The sequence below is a fragment of the Molossus molossus genome, unplaced genomic scaffold, assembly GCF_014108415.1.
Source record: "Molossus molossus isolate mMolMol1 unplaced genomic scaffold, mMolMol1.p scaffold_m16_p_10, whole genome shotgun sequence".
NCBI lineage: Eukaryota > Metazoa > Chordata > Mammalia > Chiroptera > Molossidae > Molossus > Molossus molossus.
Window position 1 is genome coordinate 108,635,708 of NW_023425345.1, and position 19,740 is coordinate 108,655,447.

A 19,740-nucleotide genomic window follows, 5' to 3' on the forward strand; every position below is an offset into this window, starting at 1 on the left:
ATACAGAACTCAAAACAATGTTCATAAGGATGCTCAAGGATCTTACTGAGAACTCCAAGGAACTTAGTGAGACCGTCAACAACATAAAAAAGGACCAGTCAGGCCCTGGCCTGTTTTATTCAGTGGTTAGAGTGTCAGCCCTTGTACCAAAGAGTTGCAGGTTCGATTCCAGTCAAGGGCACATACCCCAGTCCTGGTCAGGGTCATGCTGGAGGCAACCAGTTGATGTGTCGCTCTCACATTGATGTTTTTCTCGCTCTTTCTCTCCCTCTCTCTCATTCTATCTGAAGATAAATGGAAAAGTATCCTCAGATGAAGATTAAAAAAAAATTATTAAATTGCATTTATATTTCCACGCTGACCAACAATGAATGCTATTACTACTATAAAAAATAAATAAATAAATAAATAAACATGTTTGTGTCAATTTAATAGTTTGTTCTGTGTTTTTTTTAAATTAAGGTATAATTGATATACCTCATTATATTAGTGTCAGGCATTAGTGATTTAAATGTGTGTATATTGTGAAATGATCACCAAAGTAAGTTTGGTTAGAATCTATTGCCACACATAGTTGACATTTTTTACTTGTGAGAACTTTTAAGATTAATGTTAACTTTCAGATATACAATGCGGTATCATTACTCCAGCCACATCCCCACGACTGACGCATGTGATAACTGGGTGTCTGTGCCTTTTGACCTCCTTCACTCACCCCCCCACCCCGCCTCTAGCAGTCAACAGCCTGGTCTCTGTATCTATGAGTTTAGTTCTTTTTGTTTTTTAAGATGTTTTTGTGCCCTGGCCGGTTTGGCTCAGCGCTTGGAGCGTCGGCCTGCGGTACAGAGAGACCCGGGTTCGGTTCCCACTAAGGTCACATACCTCGGTTGCAGTTTGTCCCTGGCCCTGGTTGGTCGTGCGGGTGGCAGCCACTTGATGTGTCCCTTTCACGTTGATGTTTCTCTCTCTCTCTCTCTCCCTCTCTCTCCCTCCTGCTGTATCTGAACAAAAAATGGAAAAATGTCCTCGGGTGAGGATAAAAAAAAAAGATGTTTTGCCCTGGCCGGTTTGGCTCAGTGGTTAGAGCGTCGGCCTGCGGTCCTGAGAGACCCGGGTTCGGTTCCGCTAAGGGCGCATACCTCGGTTGCAGTTTGTCCCCGGCCCTGGTCAGTTGTGTGGGTGGCAGCCACTCGATGTGTTCCTTTCACTTCGATGTTTCTCTCTCTCTCTCTGTTCCTCTCTTTCCCTCCCACTCTACCTGAACAAAAAATGGAAATATGTCCTTGGGTGAGGATTAAAAAAAAAAAAAAGATGTTTTTGTTTTTAAAATTATACGGTATTTGTCTTTCTCTGTGTGATTTATTTCTCTTAGCATAATGCCCACAAGGTCCATCCATGTTATCCATGTTGTTGCAAGTGGCAAGATTTCATTATTTTTTTAATTAAAAAAGTTTTTTATTTTTAATCCTCATCCAAGGATATTTTTACATTTATCTTCAGACAGTGGAAGGGGGAGAGAGAGAGAAACATCGATGTGAGAGAGACACATTGACTGGTTGCCACCCACATGACCCCAACCGGGCCGGGGACAAACCACAACCAAGGTACATGCCTTTAGCCGGAATCAGACCCAGGACTCTTTGGTCCACAGGCCGACACTGCTGAGCCAAACCGGCCAGGGCGATTTTAAAAAAGATTTTTTTGTTAATCTTCACCCAAGAATATGTTTCCATTGAATTTTAGGTAGAGTGGAAGGGAGGAAGGGGAAGAGAGAGAGAAAAGCATCAGTGTGAGAGAGGCAAATACATTAATTGGTTGCCTCTCTCACGATCTTGACTGGGGATTGAACCTGTAACCTAGGTACGTACTGTTGACCGGGAATCAAACCTGACACCCTTCAGTCCTTGGGCCAGCACTCTAACCTCTGAGCCAGACAGGCCAGGGCAACATTTAATTATTTTTTATGGCCAAATAATATTCCACGTGTGTCTGTGTGACATCTTCTTTTATCCATCCATCTTAGGACACTTACGTGGCTTCTATATCTTGGCTGTTGTAAATAATGCTGCAGTGAACATGGGAATGCAGATATATTTTCGAATTAGTATTTTTATTTTCTTCAAATAAATACCCAGATGTGCAATTGCTGGGTCATAAGGTAATTCTTTTTTAGAGGACCCTCCACACTGTTTCCATAGTGTCTGCACCAGTCTGCATTCCCACCAACAGTGCATGAGGGTTCCCTTTTCTCTATATCCTTGCCAACGTTTGTTTCTTGTCTTTTTAATAATGGGCATTCTAAGAGGTGTGAAGTGGTAGCTCATTGTGGTTTTGATTTGTATTTCCCTAATGGTTAGTGATGTTGAACATCTCATGTACCTGTTGGCCATTTGTATGTCTTCTTTGGAAAAATGTCTATTCAGGGCCTCTGCCCATTTTGTAGTTGTTGTTAATCTTCACCCAAGGATATTTTTCCATTGATTTTCTGAGAGAGTGGAAGGGTGGGGGAGAGAGAAGCATCGATGTGCGAGATACTTCAATTGGTTGCCTCCTGCACAACCCCAACCAAGGCAGGAATCGAACCTGAATCCCAGGTATGTGCCCTTCACTGGGAAACCTAAAACCCTTTGGTCTGAGAGACCACATTCTAACCTCTTGGCCAAACCAGCCAGGGCTATTTTTATTGATTTTTAGAGAGAGAAAGAGAAACATTGACACAAGGTGATCGGACACACCCCTAGTAGGGGAATGGAGACCAAAACCCCTGCATGTGCCCTGCCTCGAATCAAACCACAGTCTTTGGTGCACGGGAGGGAGCCCGACCCACTGAGCCGCACCTGCGGGCTTCTTCAGGCTTCAGTAGCAGGAAACTCATGCTGTGAGGAAGCCTCTTTCTAGTGTCTGAGATTGGCCCTGTTTTCCTGTTAAAATGAGATGCCAAGTTTAGAACATTAAGACCAGAATATACCTTTTCTCTCTCCCCTGAGTGACTGACATTTGTGCATGTACAAGTCCCTAGAGCAGCGGTTCTCAACCTGTGGGTTGCGACCCCTTTGGAGGTTGAACCACCCTTTCACAGGGGTCACCTAAGACCATCAGAAAACATATTTCTGATGACGATTCATAACAGTAGCAAAATTACAGTTATAAAGTAGCAACAAAAATAATTTTATGGTTGGGGGTCCCACAACATGAGGAATGTATTGAAGGGTCGCAGCGTTAGGGAGGCTGGCCTAGAGTGACACAGGAGCCTGCCCCTGGGGGAGGACGGCCCTGAGGCCGCAGGAGGGGCAGCAGCTGGTGTTCCGCTTGGTTTGCTGTAGGAGAGTTTTGTGCAGAGCAGAGCTTCCTGGCTGCTGCTGAGGGACAACGGGCTACAGGTTTGGGAGGAGTTGGTTCCTGCTGCCCTAGGAAGCTGGGTTCTGGCTTCCATTTCAGGCAGCCTTGTCCCTTGACCCTGTCGTGTAGTACACATATCAGCGTTTTCTGTTCGTGTGTAAGCTGGTGGGTGGTGTCGCAGATGTTAATTTACCACTTGTTATGTCACACTGAGCAGTATCTTTCCTGCAAGATTATTTGTTTTGTGGTCATGTGCCATTTGATGGATCCTACCATCCTCATAGGTGACAAATGGTCATTTTCATCTGCTCTGTAGCATCCGTCTGTACTCCTTACCGAGTGTGTGTAGGCAGATGTATCACGCTGCTGTAGAAGGACCTGAGAATGTAGAAAAACACTTGCCTAGGTCCCCACTCCAGAGATAGGATATTTGGTGAGGAGTGGGCCTCAGGCACGAGCCCTTCTTAAGGTCTTGGGTAGTGACACATGCAGTCAGAGTAGACCTCGTTGTGCGCTGGATGGACTGAGTCCTGCAGCTGGGCTCCAAGTTGTGCATCTCGTTTGCATACAGCCTGTCTGGCTCTTACACGGTTTGTCATCGTTATCCCGTTTATGAATGTAAAGAGAAGGGAAAACCCAATAAAGAAATTCAGTTTTGCCCTGGCCGGTTTGGCTCAGCGGTTGGAGCGTCGACCTGCGGTACAGAAAGAAGTTCAGTTTTTTTATACTTACCTGGCAGGGGAGATGCCGTGATCGTGAAGGTGGTTTCCCAGGGCGAGGCTTATTCCTTGCCCTCCGGATATGCTGACCCCTGCGGTTCCCCAGGTGTGGGAGACTGGACTGCACAATTTGTGGTAGTGGGGGACTGCGTTCGCGCTCTCCCCAAAAAATAAAAAAAAAGAAATTCAATTTTTAATGTCATTTAACAATATGTTTTAGAACTATTTTTAACAGGGTAATTATGAATTTCAAACTTAAAGCCACATCCATTATTAAAGTCACTACCCAGCTTCTTTTTATATGGATATTCAAATTTAGTTACCAGCCCTGGCTGGTTTGGCTCAGCAGTTAGAGCATCGGCCTGTGACCAGAGAGTCCCGGGTTCAGTTCCTCCTGAGGGCGTGTACCTTGGTTGCAGTTTGTCCCTGGCCTGATAGGGGTCGTGTGGGTGGCAACCACTCGGTGTGTCTCTCTCACATCGATGTTTCTCTCTCTCTCTCTTCCTCCTTCTCTCCTTCCCGCTCTATCTGAAGATAAGTGCAAAAGTGCCCTCGGGTGAGGATAAAAAATAAATTTAATTACCAGATGTTCGTAGTTTTCGAGTTTAAAGCAAAATGCGATTACCATGCAATTTTTATGTTAAGTTGTACACATCTTGGATTTATTTTATTATTTGGAAGGGAGATGTTCTTCATAATTATATTTTCCCAATTTGTAATTTTATATAAATGACTTATTTTTCAGTGCAGTGATTTGAATGTTTATGTGTTCTTGATATCTTTCTTGTAGTTATGGGATACTACTGGGAATCTCTGCTTTGTGCCCCTTTTCCATCCCCACATTCCCCAGCTCTGACACAGCCCTGGGTAAGAATGAATGCAGGTACTTCCAGGGGTCAGGGCAGACGGGCTCTGTGTTAGACTGACTGAGCCTGCTTTAAGTATGATATGGAATTACATTAAACTGCTGGTCATGGGCCTGGCCGGTGTGGCTCAGTGGTGGAGCATCGACCCAGCACCAAGAAGTTGCCAGTTTGATTCCCGGTCAGGGCACATGCCCAGGTTGTGGGCCTGATCCCCAGTGGGCAGTGTGCAGGAGGCAGCCAATCAGTGTTCTCTCTTATCGATGTTTCTATCTCTCTCTCCCTTTCCCTTTCTCTCTAAAATCAATAAAGAAAAAAATTTTTTAATGAATTAATTAAACAATAAACTGCTGGTCATGGGTCCCCATACCCATATGTGGAATGAAAAGGAAGGCTCAAGGTTGGCATGATGTGGCTGATTTGGGTTCTGTGCGTCATCAAGGACCCGGGTTCCTCCTCTCTTTCTGCTCTGCCATCCTGATAAGAGGCCAGCTTCAGGTGCACCCGGTGGCACCTCTGCAGTTAGTACCCATGCCAGACGCAGGTGGGCAGCGAGAACAGGCTACTCTGGCTTTGGCTCTTTCTTGAGGACTTTCCCCCCACCCCCCACTTCACTGGCCAGAACCTAGTCACTGGGTCCCTGAGTCTAAAGCAGCCTTGGAAATGTGGTGCCCTAGAAAGCTGGGCTCTGCCAGTAGGTAAGAAAGGAAAAGTGGATCTCGGCTAGGAAACCAGAGGGTAGCCAGGTGCTGTGCTGGCTGTGTCTCCAGAGCCTTCCTCTTCCAGGCACTTGGGACAGTGATTCTGTCCCATGGGTGTGCTGCAGACCAGAAAAAAGTGTTTAAGTGCCTGGCACATGGTAGGCATGCAAGGGATGGTGCTGTGTGCCATCCGTCTTGGAAATGTGGAGTGGCCAGAGAGCTGGGCTTCAGATGCTTCATGTGAGATGTGTCCATTCTCAGCAGTCTCCGGGCTGCAGGTCCTCTGTCCCCCAGGAGCTACCCAGAGATTTACTTTAAACTGTGCAATGTGTACGCCCTTGTGGGTTTAAAAACATTTTTTTAATCCACACCCAAGAACATTCTTTTCATTGATGAGAGAGAGAGTTATCAGTGTGAAAGAGAAACATTTATCACACACACTCCAACAGGGGATCAAACTAGCAACCTGGGTATGTGCCCTGATGGGGAGTCGAATCTTTGATCCTCCAGTGCATGGGACAACACTCTAGCCACTGAGCACGCCGGCCAGGGCTGCCGTGTGCTTTTGGCACACAGTGGAACCTCAGTTCTCAAACTTAACTCGTTCCGGAAAGCTGTTTGAAAACTGAAGCATTTTTTTCCCTTGGAAATAATGTAAATTTAATTAATGCCCGGCCAGTGTGGCTCAGTGGTTGAGCATCGACCCGTGCACCCAGAGGTTGCCGGTTCAATTCTCGGTCAGGGCACATGCCCAGGTTGTGGGCCCAATCCTCAGTGGGGGGCATGCAGGAGGCAGCCAATCAATGTTCTCTCTCACCGATGTTTCTGTCTCCCTCTCTCTCCCGTCCACTCTCTTTAAAACCAATAAAGAAAAAAAAAAAAAAAGAATGTAAATTTAATTAATCTGTTCCAGACCTTCAGATGATTCCCTGTTTTTTTTTTTGTTTTTTTTTATCCTCACCCGAGGACATTTTTCGATATTTTGTTTAGATAGAGTGGGAGGGAGAGAGAGAGGGAGAGAAACATCGACGTGAAAGCAACACATCGAGTGGCTGCCACCCGCACGACCCAACCAGGGCCGGGGACAAACTGCAACCAAGGTACATGCCCTTAGCGGGAACCGAACCCGGGTCTCTCCGGACCACAGGCCGACGCTCTAACCGCTGAGCCAAACTGGCCAGGGCTGATTCCCTGTTTTAACCTTTCTTATATATAGTACTTGTTTAATATACTGTTGAATTTATAAACAAAAACTTTAAAGACAAAAAGGACATGAAATGTAAATGAAAATTTAAAAGGAAATAAAATGTACAGTAATAAATGAAAATTTAACAGTAATAATAATGAGCAGCAACAAATATCCACAGCACAATTTCCTGAGGTGTTAGCAGCAGTAAATTGACTCATACTGGAGAAGTCTCCTCTGTCACCTGAGAGACCGTGACTGATCACACAGGTATCAGCATGTAAGTTGTTGGGTTGAGAAGCGAAGTGTTTGAGATGGGAGACGTTCAAAAACTGAGGTTTGACTGTATATTTGGCCAGTTATAACATTAGAAAAATTATTAATCATGTGGCAGAAATAAAGGTTGTTTTGTAAAAAAGGTAATGGTTAACAGTGACATTTCCCTAGCCAACAAGTGAACATGGGATGTAAATTGCAAGCAGGTTCATGTGACTTATAAAAGCTTTTATTCAGCAGAGAGCCATTGTAAAGCTAGTGGCCTTTGGCATCTAGAAGGCCCAAGAATGTGGCCAAGCATATTGGAGTGGGTCAGCCTCTATGCCAGCCATCCACCTCCAGTGACCTAGCTCAGGCACAGGCTAGTGCATGGGCCTCGGCTTCATCCAACTGCTGCTGTTGCTGGAAGACAATTCCCACTGTCTTTCTGTTGTTTTCGGCTGGAAATGTTATTAGCACAAGAGGTCCCAACGTGTGGCTGGGGATCTATTAGTAAATCTTGATATGTTTGTTACCAACCTGCCATATTTTCATCCATTCCTTTTGGGCCAAAGTTTCTGAGATCCCCCAGAGAAAGGGGATTCACAGAGGCAGAGACTCCGCCCTTTTGGCAGGATTTCACAGGCAGATTCAGAAGTCTCTCCTGCTGTGTGAAGGTGTGTACTCTCTTGTCTCTCCCTTTACTCTCTTTCTTCATCTTTCTGTCTCTTCAAGAAAGGCTGAGAGTAGTTCCTAATAAAGGCCGAGAACTCTATCTTAGATTTGTCTTTAACTATGGTCTCTGCTTGAGTCATTATATTAATGAGTACTTTCCCCAATAACTGCTATTTTTCCCCCCTAAGTGGCTTTCAAATGTGTCTTTTCAGTTGCTAACACCTTGTACACCTGGATTCTTCTAAGCCGTCTCCCTGACCTAGTACTTCTCCAGTGAACTTTTTAAAAAACGAGACCATCAGTCACTGTCTTGCTAATCACTGCTTTTCTCCTCCTATCATCTGGTCTCCACCTCTCAGACTTCATGGTTTCTCTCAAGACCAGCCCGCCCACCAGCTCCAGCTGTGTCTGTCTCTACGCACCAGCTGCCATCTAGCTGTGTGGCTTTCTCCCACGCTGGCTTCACTCCTGCTGTTCACCCCACTGGGACTTATTCCCTTAGCCCAGCCACATCCCACCCACGCCAGGCCCACTTCTTCCATAATTCATCCTGTGACCTTCTCCAGCTATTCTTTCCAGACCAGGCTGAATTCTCCCTTTTCTCAATTCTGTTTTTATCAGTATCCTCCAGACAACCATGATGGCTACACAGGGCCTTAGGGGTCACCCAGCCCATCCAGCTCTTCTCACAGGTGAGTCCCTAAGACCCAGAGAGGTGATGTGATCAGTTCCAGACTTTACAGCAAGTTGGGGGGGCAGAGTTGAAGCTAGAAACAGCTCAGTCTGGGCCATGAGGCTTGAAAGACAGAGAAAGACAAATAACTGCCCCCCCTATTTATAAAACTAAGATAATTTCTTATAGTAAAATCATCCATCCACTATTTAGAGGTAATCATTACTACTTGGTCTGTGTGTGTGTGTGTGTGTGTGTGTGTGTGTCATTTTGCTTAGCTTTTAGTTTGGAAAAATTTTAATAAATAAAATAACATAGTGAAAGACCGCACATACCCATCAATTAGCTTCAACATTGGTCACTCTTCTTTTCTTGTTTCATCTGTCTCTGGAATAGTTTTTAAAATAAACATTTAATTTAAGCATGAGATCAAGGATATTTCAAAAATAAGTACTAAACATCAATACTAGGCATCACTCATATAATTTATCACCTATATATACTTAAGTAGGTCTCTAACAGACAAAACAAAAAAGATTGAAAACCACAAAAGAGCCTGGCCAGTGTGGCTCAGTGGATTGAGCACTGTCCCATGGACTGAGAGGTCCCAGTTGGATTCCCTGTCAGGGCACAGGCCTGGGTTGCAGGCTCCATCCTCAGCAGGGGGTGTGGAGGCAGACGATCAATGTTTCTGTCTCTCTCTTCCTCTCTCTCTAAAATATCAAAAACATATTTTTAAATAAGACAAAAGAGAAAGTAAAATATAATCCCCATACTGTTACCACATATACAAAACTAACATATATTTTTAATATGTTTTATTGACTTTTTTTTTTAGAGAGAGACAGACAGAAACATTGATGTGAGAAACATCAACTGTCTGCCTCCTGCACGCCCCCTACTGGGGATCGCGCTGAAACTCAGGCTTGTGCCCTGACAGGGAATCCAACTAGGAATCCAGCTGGGACCTCTCTTTCCATGGGACTAGCTCAGTCCACTGAGCCACACCAGCTGGTGAAGTTAACATAATTTTTATGACTTCTTATTTAACACTCTACAACTACTTACTGTATAAGTGAAATTAATATTTTTTGTGCAAAATTAGCGGAACTAGGAATTAAATCCAGATCTGGCTGTGCCTTGTTTTATGTCTTGAATTCTTTCCTCACAAATTAATATACAGAGCATTTCTTCATATAGATAAGAACATTATTCTACAATGTTTCACATGCCATGTGGTAGCTATTATATTCCAGAAGTTTTTCCTTTTTTTTTAATCCTCACCAGAGGATATTTTTCCATTGATTTTCAGATAGAGTGGGAGGGAGGGAAAAGGAAGGGGGAGAGAGAAAGAGTGAAACATCAACATCGATTGCCTGCTTCCCACACGACCCCAACCAGGGTGGGGGATCAAACTGCAACCGAGGTGCATGCCCTTGACTGGACTCGAACCCGTGAGTCTTTGGTCTGCGAGCTGATGCTCTTACCGCTGAGTCAAACCAGCCAGGGCATTCTCTGCCAGAATTGAACAAGTCTCTTCTTTTTAGACTATGAGATTGTTTCCAGTTTTTTACTATTATAAATAAAGCTACAGTGAACATGTTTATTCATAATATTTGAAAGACCTCTCTATGGTTTTCCTTAGGTCAGATTTAAAAAAAAAATTTTTTTTTCTTTATTGATTTTAGAGAGGAAGAGAGAGACAGAGACATCAATGAGAGAGAACATCGATTGGCTGCCTCCTTCACGCCCCCCATTGGGGATTTAACCCACAACCTGGGCATGTGTCCTGACTGGGAATTGAACCGGCACCCTCTTGGTGCATGGGTCGATGCTCAACCACTGAGCCACACCGGCCGGGCCTTAGGTCAGATTTTTGAAAGTGAAGTTACTCCAGGAACTTGATTCTGTCATTGTTCCATGCAAGTTAGTTTTGCCTAGAGTAGATCACATAGTAGTAAATGACAAGTGAACTGGAAGTAACCCCAAGTCATGTTTTTAGTCATCTTTTAGCACGCATTCACTGAACACTTTTACTGGGTGCCATGCACCATGTTAGTTCAAGCATTGAGAACTCAGAAATATGAGCCTGAGACCCTTTCTTTTAATACCTGGTTGATTCTGGACTCTTTCTCATTTACCAGTTAAACTCTGTGGTTGGTGTTTTCACTAATGGCAGAGGAGTTAGGGGGTAGCAAGAACCCTCATTCTATAACCATTATAAAAACTAGATTTTAAAAATTAAATATTTAAAGACACTGGAAAGTGTCTGAAAACAGACACCACAGGAGAGATTTAATCTCCAAAAACTAATGGAAATGGTAAGAAACGGGAACTTGTGGCTTGTAGCCCAGGGGTCTTGTCTAACCCCCACAGCTGCAGGAGATGGGATGGCAGAGTGATAGCTTCAGCCTTACCGACCAGAGTTCAGGCAGCTGGGGATGTGAAAGGGAAATTTAGGCAGGAGAAGATTACAGAAGCCATGAACCTGAAATTTCGAGTGCAAACTCCCCCAAATCCCTGGCAACAGTTAAACTGTACATGTGTGGCCCTGGCTCAGTGGTTAGAGCGTCAGCCTGTGGGGTGTGGGTTTGATTCCTGGTCAACTGCATGTGCCTGCTTTGGGGTTTTGACAGTCAGGATCATTCAGGAGACAACCAATTGATGTATCTCTCTCATGTTGATGTTTCTCTCTCTCTCTCTCCCCCCTCCACCCTCCCTTCAACTCTATCTAAAAATCAATGGAAAAATATCCTCGGGTGAATATTAACAACAAAAACTGTACATGCGTAGGGGAGAGCCCAGGAGGCTCAGTCAGAAAGCAGGCATAGGCCGGAAAGAAGAGCTGTGTGAGCCAGACTTGTTTCCTTTTACTGTGCTTTTAAACCATGTGCAGTGTAGGTGGCAGACAGTAAAATCCTTATGGACTTAAAGTTTCAGAGGGCAGAGCAACTAGAAATTAGTGGTGAAATGGGAAGAAGTCCCTAGAAGCAAGAAAATCACAGACAAGCCAAGCCTCAGCTCTCCCTATAGCCTTTGCTGATGACTAATTAGGTAGGCACAAGAGAGACCACCACAAGGGTGCCAGGTTAAAAAAATTGGGAAGCCTTAAGAATAGAACGGAGATACCAGTTTTTATGTGCTGCAGTTTGAATCCAGTCAGGTTACTTACTGTCTGTGATAACAAAATTACTAATCTCAGAACCCAGCAGAATGAAATGTTGCTGCAGTGTGTTATCCACAGTGTTCAGTTTGTTTGTTTATTTTAAATCCTCACCCAAGGATATGTTTTTATTGGAGAGAAAGGAAGGAAGAGAGAAGCATCGATGTGAAAGAGAAACATTGATCAGTTGTCTCTCATACACAACCCAGTCCGGGATAAAATCCACAACTTAGGTACGTGCCCTGACCAGGAATTGAACCCAAAACCTTTTGGTGCACAGGAAAATGCTCCAACCAACTGAGCTACTTGGCCAGGGCTCCAGTGTACAGAATTTTAACATGCAATGTAAAGGGAAGTGAGACCCTTTCTCAGAAATAAGGCAACCAGTAGAAACTGACTTTGGTGGCACCAGATGTTGGCTTTAGCATAAAGATTTAAAGAACATGTTTTTAAATGGTTAAGATGGTAAATTTTATGTGCTTTAAAAAAAGCCCACAATTTTCAACAAACTATTAAAAATATATCCAAATAACGAAAAGTAAATGTGTGAAAAGAATTCAGAGAAAATAAAGTATTGATGAGTGCACAGACAGAAAATTGCAGCAGGGAAATGGAAACCACAAGAACAGAAATTCTAAACTTCAGAGTACACTGACTTGGGGGGAGGTAGGAGGGGGTAAAGGGGCCGCAAATGGTGATGAAAGGAGACTTTGGATGGTGATACACAATAAAATATACAGATGATATATTATAGAATTGAACAGTTGAAACCTATATAATCTTATTAACCAATGTCACCACAATAAATTCAATAAAAATTAGAAAAACAAAGTACACTGACTAAAATTTTAAAATTGGCCGGAGGGGGTCAGCATAAGATTAGGTACGACAATAGAAAGAATCAGTGAACTTAAGTATAGATCAGTAGACATTACCGAACCACAAACAAAAGAGATTGAAGAGAAATAAACAGAATCTCAGAGACCTGGTCAATATCAAGTGGTTTGGTGTGTGTGAAATTAGAGTTCCTAAAGGAGAGGAGCAATAGAAAGAGGCAGAAAAATATTTGAAGCAATAATGGCTGAACACTTCCTAAATTGTTGAAAATCTTCTAGGTACAGACTCAAGAAGCTCAGGGAACTCAAAGCAGGACGAACTAAAGAGAAAGCCACTCCTAGACATAGCATAATTAAACTAATGAAAACCAGAGATAAAGACAAAATTTTGAAAGCATCCAGAGAAAAATGATGTGTTCCACACAGAGGAATGTACAGGATTAACAGCTGACTTGTCATCAGAAAGTGCAAAAGCCAAATGCATTGGAATGACATGTTCCAAGTGCTGAAGGGGGGATGTCTATCCACTGAGAAGTCTATGTCTAGCAAAATGTCCACCAGAAATGAAAGTGAAGATATTTCCAGAGACACAAAAGTCTGAGAAAATCTGTCAACAGGAGACCTGTGCTAAAAAAAAAAATGCTAAAGGACATGCAAGCAGGAATCAAGAGCTCTAGAAGTGGTAGATGTCAGTACATATAAAAGATGGATTTATTCTTTTTTTCTGTTAATTTTTTTATTTAATTTTTTTTTTTTATCCTCACCCGAGGACATTTTTCCATTTTTTTGTTCAGATAGAGTGGGAGGGAGAGAGAGAGAGAGAAACATCAACGTGAAAGGGACACATCGAGTGGCTGCCACCCGCACAACCAACCAGGGCCAGGGACAAACTGCAACCGAGGTACGTGCCCTTAGTGGGAACCGAACCCAGGTCTCTCTGGACCGCAGGCCGACTCTCTAACCTCTGAGCCAAACCAGCCAGGGCATCTGTTAATTTCTTTAAAAGATATGTCAGTATTTAAAGCAAAAATAACACTATTAATAGGATTATCACACATAAAGATGTATAGAACAATATGGATAGGGGTTGATTTGAATTATATTGCAAGGTTTCTATATTTTTTCTGACATTAGACATTAACATTTAAGCCCTGGCCGGTTTGGCTCAGCGGTTAGGACATCGACCCATGGTCCAGAGACCCAGGTTTGGTTCCCACTAAGGGCACGTGCCTCGGTTGCAGTTTGTCCACAGCCCTGGTAGGGGTCATGTGGGTGGCAACCACTCGATGTGTCTCTCTCACATCGATGTTTCTCTTTCTCTTCCTTTCTCCCTCCTGCTCTGTGTGAAAATAAATGCAAAAATTTCTTCTGGTGAGGATAAAATAAAAAAAGAAATTAACATTTAAGTGGATTGTGATAAGTTAAAGATGTATGTTGCAGTCTTTGGACTAGAGCAATCACTAAGATGTAATTTGAAGACATAGCTAGAGGGTCAACTGAGGAATTAAAATGGAATGCAAAAACACCCAACTGATTAATATGAAAGTAGCCAGGGAAGGAGGGACAAAGAAACAAAACTTAGATGAGATAAATAGGAATGGCAGACCTAAATAAAACCATATTAATAATTATATTAACTGTAAAGGGATAAAGCACTCCAGTCCAAAGGAGAGATTGTGCTGAATAAAAAAGCAAGATCCAACTATATTATATCTATAAGACACACTTGAAAAATTTATTTTAGTCCGGCCGGTGTGGTTCAGTGGTTGAGCATCGACCCATGCAACAAGAGGTCGCTGGTTTGATTCCCAGTCAGGGTACATGCCCAGGGTGTGGGCCTGATCCCCAGTGGGGGGCGTGCAGGAGGCGGCCAGTCGATGTTCTCTCTCAGATGTTTCCATCTCTCTCTCCCTCTCCCTTCTTCTCTCTGTAAAATCAATAAAGAGGGAAATTTTTTTTTTAATTTCTTTTAATTTTTTAAATTAAATGTATTGGGGTGACATTGGTTAATAAGATTATAGGTTTCAAGTGTACAGTTCTATGATACATCTTCTGTATATTACACTGTGTGCTCACAACCCAAAGTCTACTCTCCTTCTGTCACCAGGTATTTGACCCCTTGACCCTCTTCTACCTCCCTCTACCCCCTTCCCTCTGGTAACCCCCATACTGTTGTTTGTGTCTATGAGTTTTTTGTTTGTTCATTTGTTGCTTTCTGTTTTATATCCTACATATGAGTGAAATTATATGATTTTTGTCCTTTTCTGTCTGACTTATTTTGCTTAGCATGATACTCAAGATCCATCTGTTGTCGCAAATGGCAGTATTGCATCCTTTCTTATGGCTGAGTAGTATTCCATTGTATGTATGTACCACATCAGTGGCAAAATTGATATCAGGGACCCTTCAAGATGAGTATACTTGAGACAAAGAGGGATACTTAATAATAAAAGGGTCAAGACACCAGGAAGATGTAGTAATGAGTATGTACCTAAAAACAAATCTTCAAACTATAAGCTAAAAGGAGAAATGGGCAAATTCACAATCACACCTGGAAATTTTTTCTTTATCCTCACCCAAGGATATTTTTCCACTTTTTGTTTAGATAGAGTGAGAGGGAGAGAGAGAAACATAGACGTGAAAGGGACACATCGAGTGGCTGTCACCTGCACAACCCAACCAGGGCCGGGGACAAACTGCAGCCGAGGTATGTGCCCTTAGCGGGAACCGAACCCGGGTCTCTCTGGACTGCAGGCCGACCCTCTAACTGTTGAGCCAAACCGGCCACGGCCACACATGGAAATTTTAACCCACCTCTGTCAATAATGGATAGAACAAGGAGAAAAAAGTATCAGTAAGGATATAGGAGATTTAAATGACACTGTCAACCACTGTAACTTAATTGACACCCATGAAACACCACACTCAGTGACACACACGCTCTTTCCTGCAGCACACGGGTGTTCACAGAGATACGCCAGCTGTTAGGATTGATGTCTCAGTAGCTTTTCAAAGATTGAAATTTTATAGAATGTTCTCTGACCACAATGAAATTGTTAGGAAAAAAATAAAATCTTGAAAAGCCCCAAATATATGGACATTAACCAACTCACTTCTAAACAATTCATGACTCAAAAGAGAAGTCACAAAGGAAATTATAAAATATTTGTTCTAAGTAATAAGAATAGAATACATCAAAATGTTTGAGATTTTGGTAAAACGGTACCTAGAGGAAAATTTATAGTTTAAAATGTTTATTTTAGGAAAAAGTGGTCTAAAAACAATTCTCAAAGTTTTTTCCTGGGGAAGCTAGAAAAAGAACAGTAAAAAGTAAACTCAAGGTAAGTCGAAGTAAGGAAACAATAAAGAGAACAAACAGAAAATCAGTGAAGCTAAATGCTGGTTCTTTTAGAAGATCAGTAAGATTGATAAACCTCTACCTAAACTTACCCTAAAAAATTAATAAATGAAGAGATAAGAAATTTACAAAGCACAGAGGAAACAAAAGACCAATTTCAGGAGTGAACGAAGGGATCCTACAGATATTAAAAATGTAAACGTAAAGGAAGACCGATGTAATTGATAATAAATTCAGACCGAAGTTAACGTGGGAAGCCCTAGTTTCCTGGCCTGTGCGTGCTTGTCTGTGGCTCAGAGGACACAAAAGTGCCTGTTGTCCTGCCCAGCTTGGCGCTGGCCTGAGCCGCTGTGCATGGGGCCCTGGAAACGGGGCTTCTGAGTTGAAATGCTGACTGAGTCTGTGATACACATTTGACTTGGAAAACTCCATGCAAAAAGGGAATGTGAAACATCTCAGTATATATATATATATTTTTTTTTAATCCTCACCCGAGGATATTTCTCCATTTATTTTCAGAAAGAGTGCAGGGGTGGGGGTGGGGGGTTGTTAGAGGGAGAGAAACATTGATCTGAGAGAGACACATCGACTTGCTGCCTCCTACACGACCCCAGCCAGGACCAGGACCAGGACCTGAACTGCAACCACGGTACATGCCCTTGACTGGAATCTAACCTGCCACCCTCTGGTCTGCTGGCCAACGCTCCAACTACTGAGCCAAACTGGCTGGGGCAACATCTCAGTATTTTTAATATGAGTTACATGTTGAAAAGCTGTATTAGGCTACATAATCTATATTAATATGAATTCCACTTTTAGTTTTTTTCCTTCTTTAACGTTGCCACAAGAAAACTGGGAGTTATTTTGTGGCTCACGTTACGTTTCCACCAGACAGTGCTGTGCCGGTCTGGGTAACAAGCAGAGCTGAGCGTGTCTGACCCCCCTGCTTGCAGGAGAGCCCCCCCTTCCTGCTCCTTTAGAACAGTGCTTTCAACTGTTTCCATCCCCTGGCACACAAACTAATTCCTAAATTCTGCGGCACACCAAAAAATATATTTTTTTGCCAGTCTGACAAAATAATAGGTGTAATTTTGATTGATTCACACCAGACGGCTATTGCTGTGCTGGCTGTTGTCATCATTTTATTAGACAGTCTCAGGGAAAGAGGGCAGTGCCCTGGCGAATAGCCAGGTATTGCACACCGGTTGAGAATCACTGCTTCAGAGGTTTGCTGACCAGACCACTGGCACTAAAATCATCCTCATTAACACTTCAGCCAACTTAGAAAGGGTAACTTTTATAATCTTATTATTTTTTAGTTTCATTATTTTAAATATATATATTTTTTATTGATTTTTAGAGAGCGAGGAAAGGAGAGGGAGAGAGAGATAGAAACATCGATGAGAAAGAACATTCATTGGCTGCCTCCTGCATGCCCCCCACTGGGGATCGGGCCCACAACCTGGGCATGTGCCCTGACCAGGAATCGAACCGGCAACCTCTTGGTGCATGGGTCGACGCTCGACCACTGAGCCACACTGGCCGGGCAATTATTTTAAATGGTAGTTTATACTCATTGTAGAAAACATTAGGCACTGGAGGTAAAGAAAACAAGCAACTGCCCTGGCCAGTGTGGCTCAATCTCTAGATGGCTCTTGCACCGAAGGGTCTTAGGTTCGATTCCTGGTTGCAGGTTCAATCTCCGGCCCCATTGGTGGCACATGCAGGAGTAAACCAATCTATGTGTCTCTCTCACATCGATGTTTTTCTTTCTCCCTCCTACTCTATCTAAAAGCAATGGAAAAATATCCTTAGGTGATGATTAACAAAAAAAACAAGCAAACAACGGAGACTCTTTTCTCTGAAAGACAACCGTTGGGAAGATTAAATTGTTAACATGAATATTTTGATATGTACACCTTCAACCTTTTTCTATGTGTATATTTTATAAGAGAACAAACTAGAATTACATTGTTTTGGAATCTCACCAGCTTTCTGATTTTTTATCCTCACCTGAGGACATTTTTTTTTTTTTGCATTGATCTTCAGATAGAGCAGGAGGGAGACAGGGAGGAAGAGAGAGAGAGAGAAACATCGATGTGAGAGAGACACATTGAGCCTTGGGCGGTTTGGCTCAGCGTTGGCCTGTGGACCAGAGAGTCCTGGGAGAGTCCTGGTTTCGGTTCCCGCTAGGGACACGTATCAAAAAAAAAAAAAGAGAGAGACACATCGAGTGGCTGCCACCCACATGACCCCAACCGGGGCCGGCGACAAACTGCAACCGAGGTACGTGCTCTTAGCGGGAACCAAACCCAAGACCCTGGGCGGCGGGCCGATGCTCTAACCGCTGACCCAAACCGGCCAGGGCAGCTTTCTGATTTTTACTAGAGGTTTTATGAAGGTTTATCATTTCATGGATTGCTTCTTCTCCATATTTCACTTCTTTTTTCTTGTGTTTAAACCCATTCATGTCATTTTTCAAACTGATGTTTTGTTTCATAGTCAAATATTTTACTTTTCTCTGTGAAGGCTTATGAACTCGCCGTGGGGCCCTCCTCCACAGGGTGCCACAGTACCTGTGTTAGTTTTTCCCAAAGTCTCCTGATTTTTTTCTTAGCTAGTTAAAACAATGTGTCATTAATTGGATCTCATTTCATTGTTGGTCCTCGATTTCAGCCGACTCGGGTTGAGTGTTCTCATTAAGGGTGTTCCACCACTGCCTGATGTCATTCGGTGTGCTGAGCAGGTGGTCTGGATGAACACCGGTCCAGGCTGCAGGGGGTCTGTGTGCAGCAGGGCCACAGATGGGAAGCCCAAGGGTCTAATTCTCTTGCAGCTGTGTTTTATTCTACCCCACACTTTTGTTTCCAACCATTAAAAACCAGGAGCTTTCACATTAAAAATTGGGCTTTTTGCTTCCCTTGAAAAGCAGAAGCCATGACTCATCTCTTCTTGGGAAGCTGGTTCCAGGGCTCTTGGGTGACTTCTGAGCCCTCTGTCAGTGCTGACGCAGGAGAAGTAGGATCTAATGGACTCTACCCTAAGCCCAGGGCAGCTGCTTACCTGAGAGAGCAGTGAGCGAGGAACTGTGCTGGGGACACAGTGCTGGCTGCAGGAGCACCCGGCAGCCATATCCCTTCCAGAAACTGCCCACTCCTTCTTCTAAGCAGTTAGGAGCTCAAAGCCTTTGCTAAAGAAGAGGAAGATTAGCCCTGGCCAGTTTGGTTCAATGGTTAGAGCATTGGCCTATGGACCAAAGAGTCGCAGGTTCAATTCCGGGCAAAGGCACGTACCTTGGTTATGATTTGGTCCCCGGCCCTGGTCGGGGTCATGAGGGAGGCAACTAGTCAATGTGTCTCTCTCACATCAATGTTTCTCTCTCTCTCTCTCTCCCTCTCTCCCTTCCACTCTATCTGAAGGTAAATGGAAAAAACATCCTTGAGTGAGGATTAAAAAAAAGAAAAAGAAGATCAAAATGCTCAGGTGCAGGGAATACAACACACGAGTCACTGCAAAGCATCCAGCTGAAGGATAAAAGGGAATTTTTATTCTTTATTTATATGCAATCAAGATAATAGCTGTGTCTCAGAAAAGTGCTGATCTCCTTTCAAGCAGGGTACTCTGGTGTGTTTCTCCCCCAGAGTAGCTGATATCTGGAAAACCCCTGTGCGAGGGTGATGAGGATCTTTCATTCTCCATCAGGGTAACTGTGTACATCGACTGCAGTTTCTCAGAAACACATAGGTGAACCCCCACTTTTGTTATCTGCGTCGACTCTGTGTGCTTCTGTAATGTTCCTCGTCTGTATTTCCCCGCTTGCTTGAGTTTTTCATTTCTCTGACTCGGGTGGTAAACACAGGATTCCTAAAACTCCTTGACAATGAAACAGAAAGCTTGACTCTGACTTCAGTGTAGCTCGCTTGTCTCTTCAAACATTTGGAAAAGGCGACAAGATTTACTCTGTATGTTTAG

General features: G+C 43.4%; 1 protein-coding gene and 1 non-coding gene across 3 annotated transcripts in view; both read left to right on the forward strand.

The window, feature by feature from the left end:
- LATS2 (large tumor suppressor kinase 2) overlaps positions 1 to 19,740 on the forward strand; it is an 86,140-nt gene that overhangs the window by 26,858 nt on the left and 39,542 nt on the right. The gene's annotated exons all lie outside the window — the stretch shown is intronic.
- On the forward strand, positions 4,064 to 4,225 carry LOC118624853. Its single transcript, XR_004958517.1, has one exon. It is a non-coding gene; the product is annotated as a U1 spliceosomal RNA (small nuclear RNA).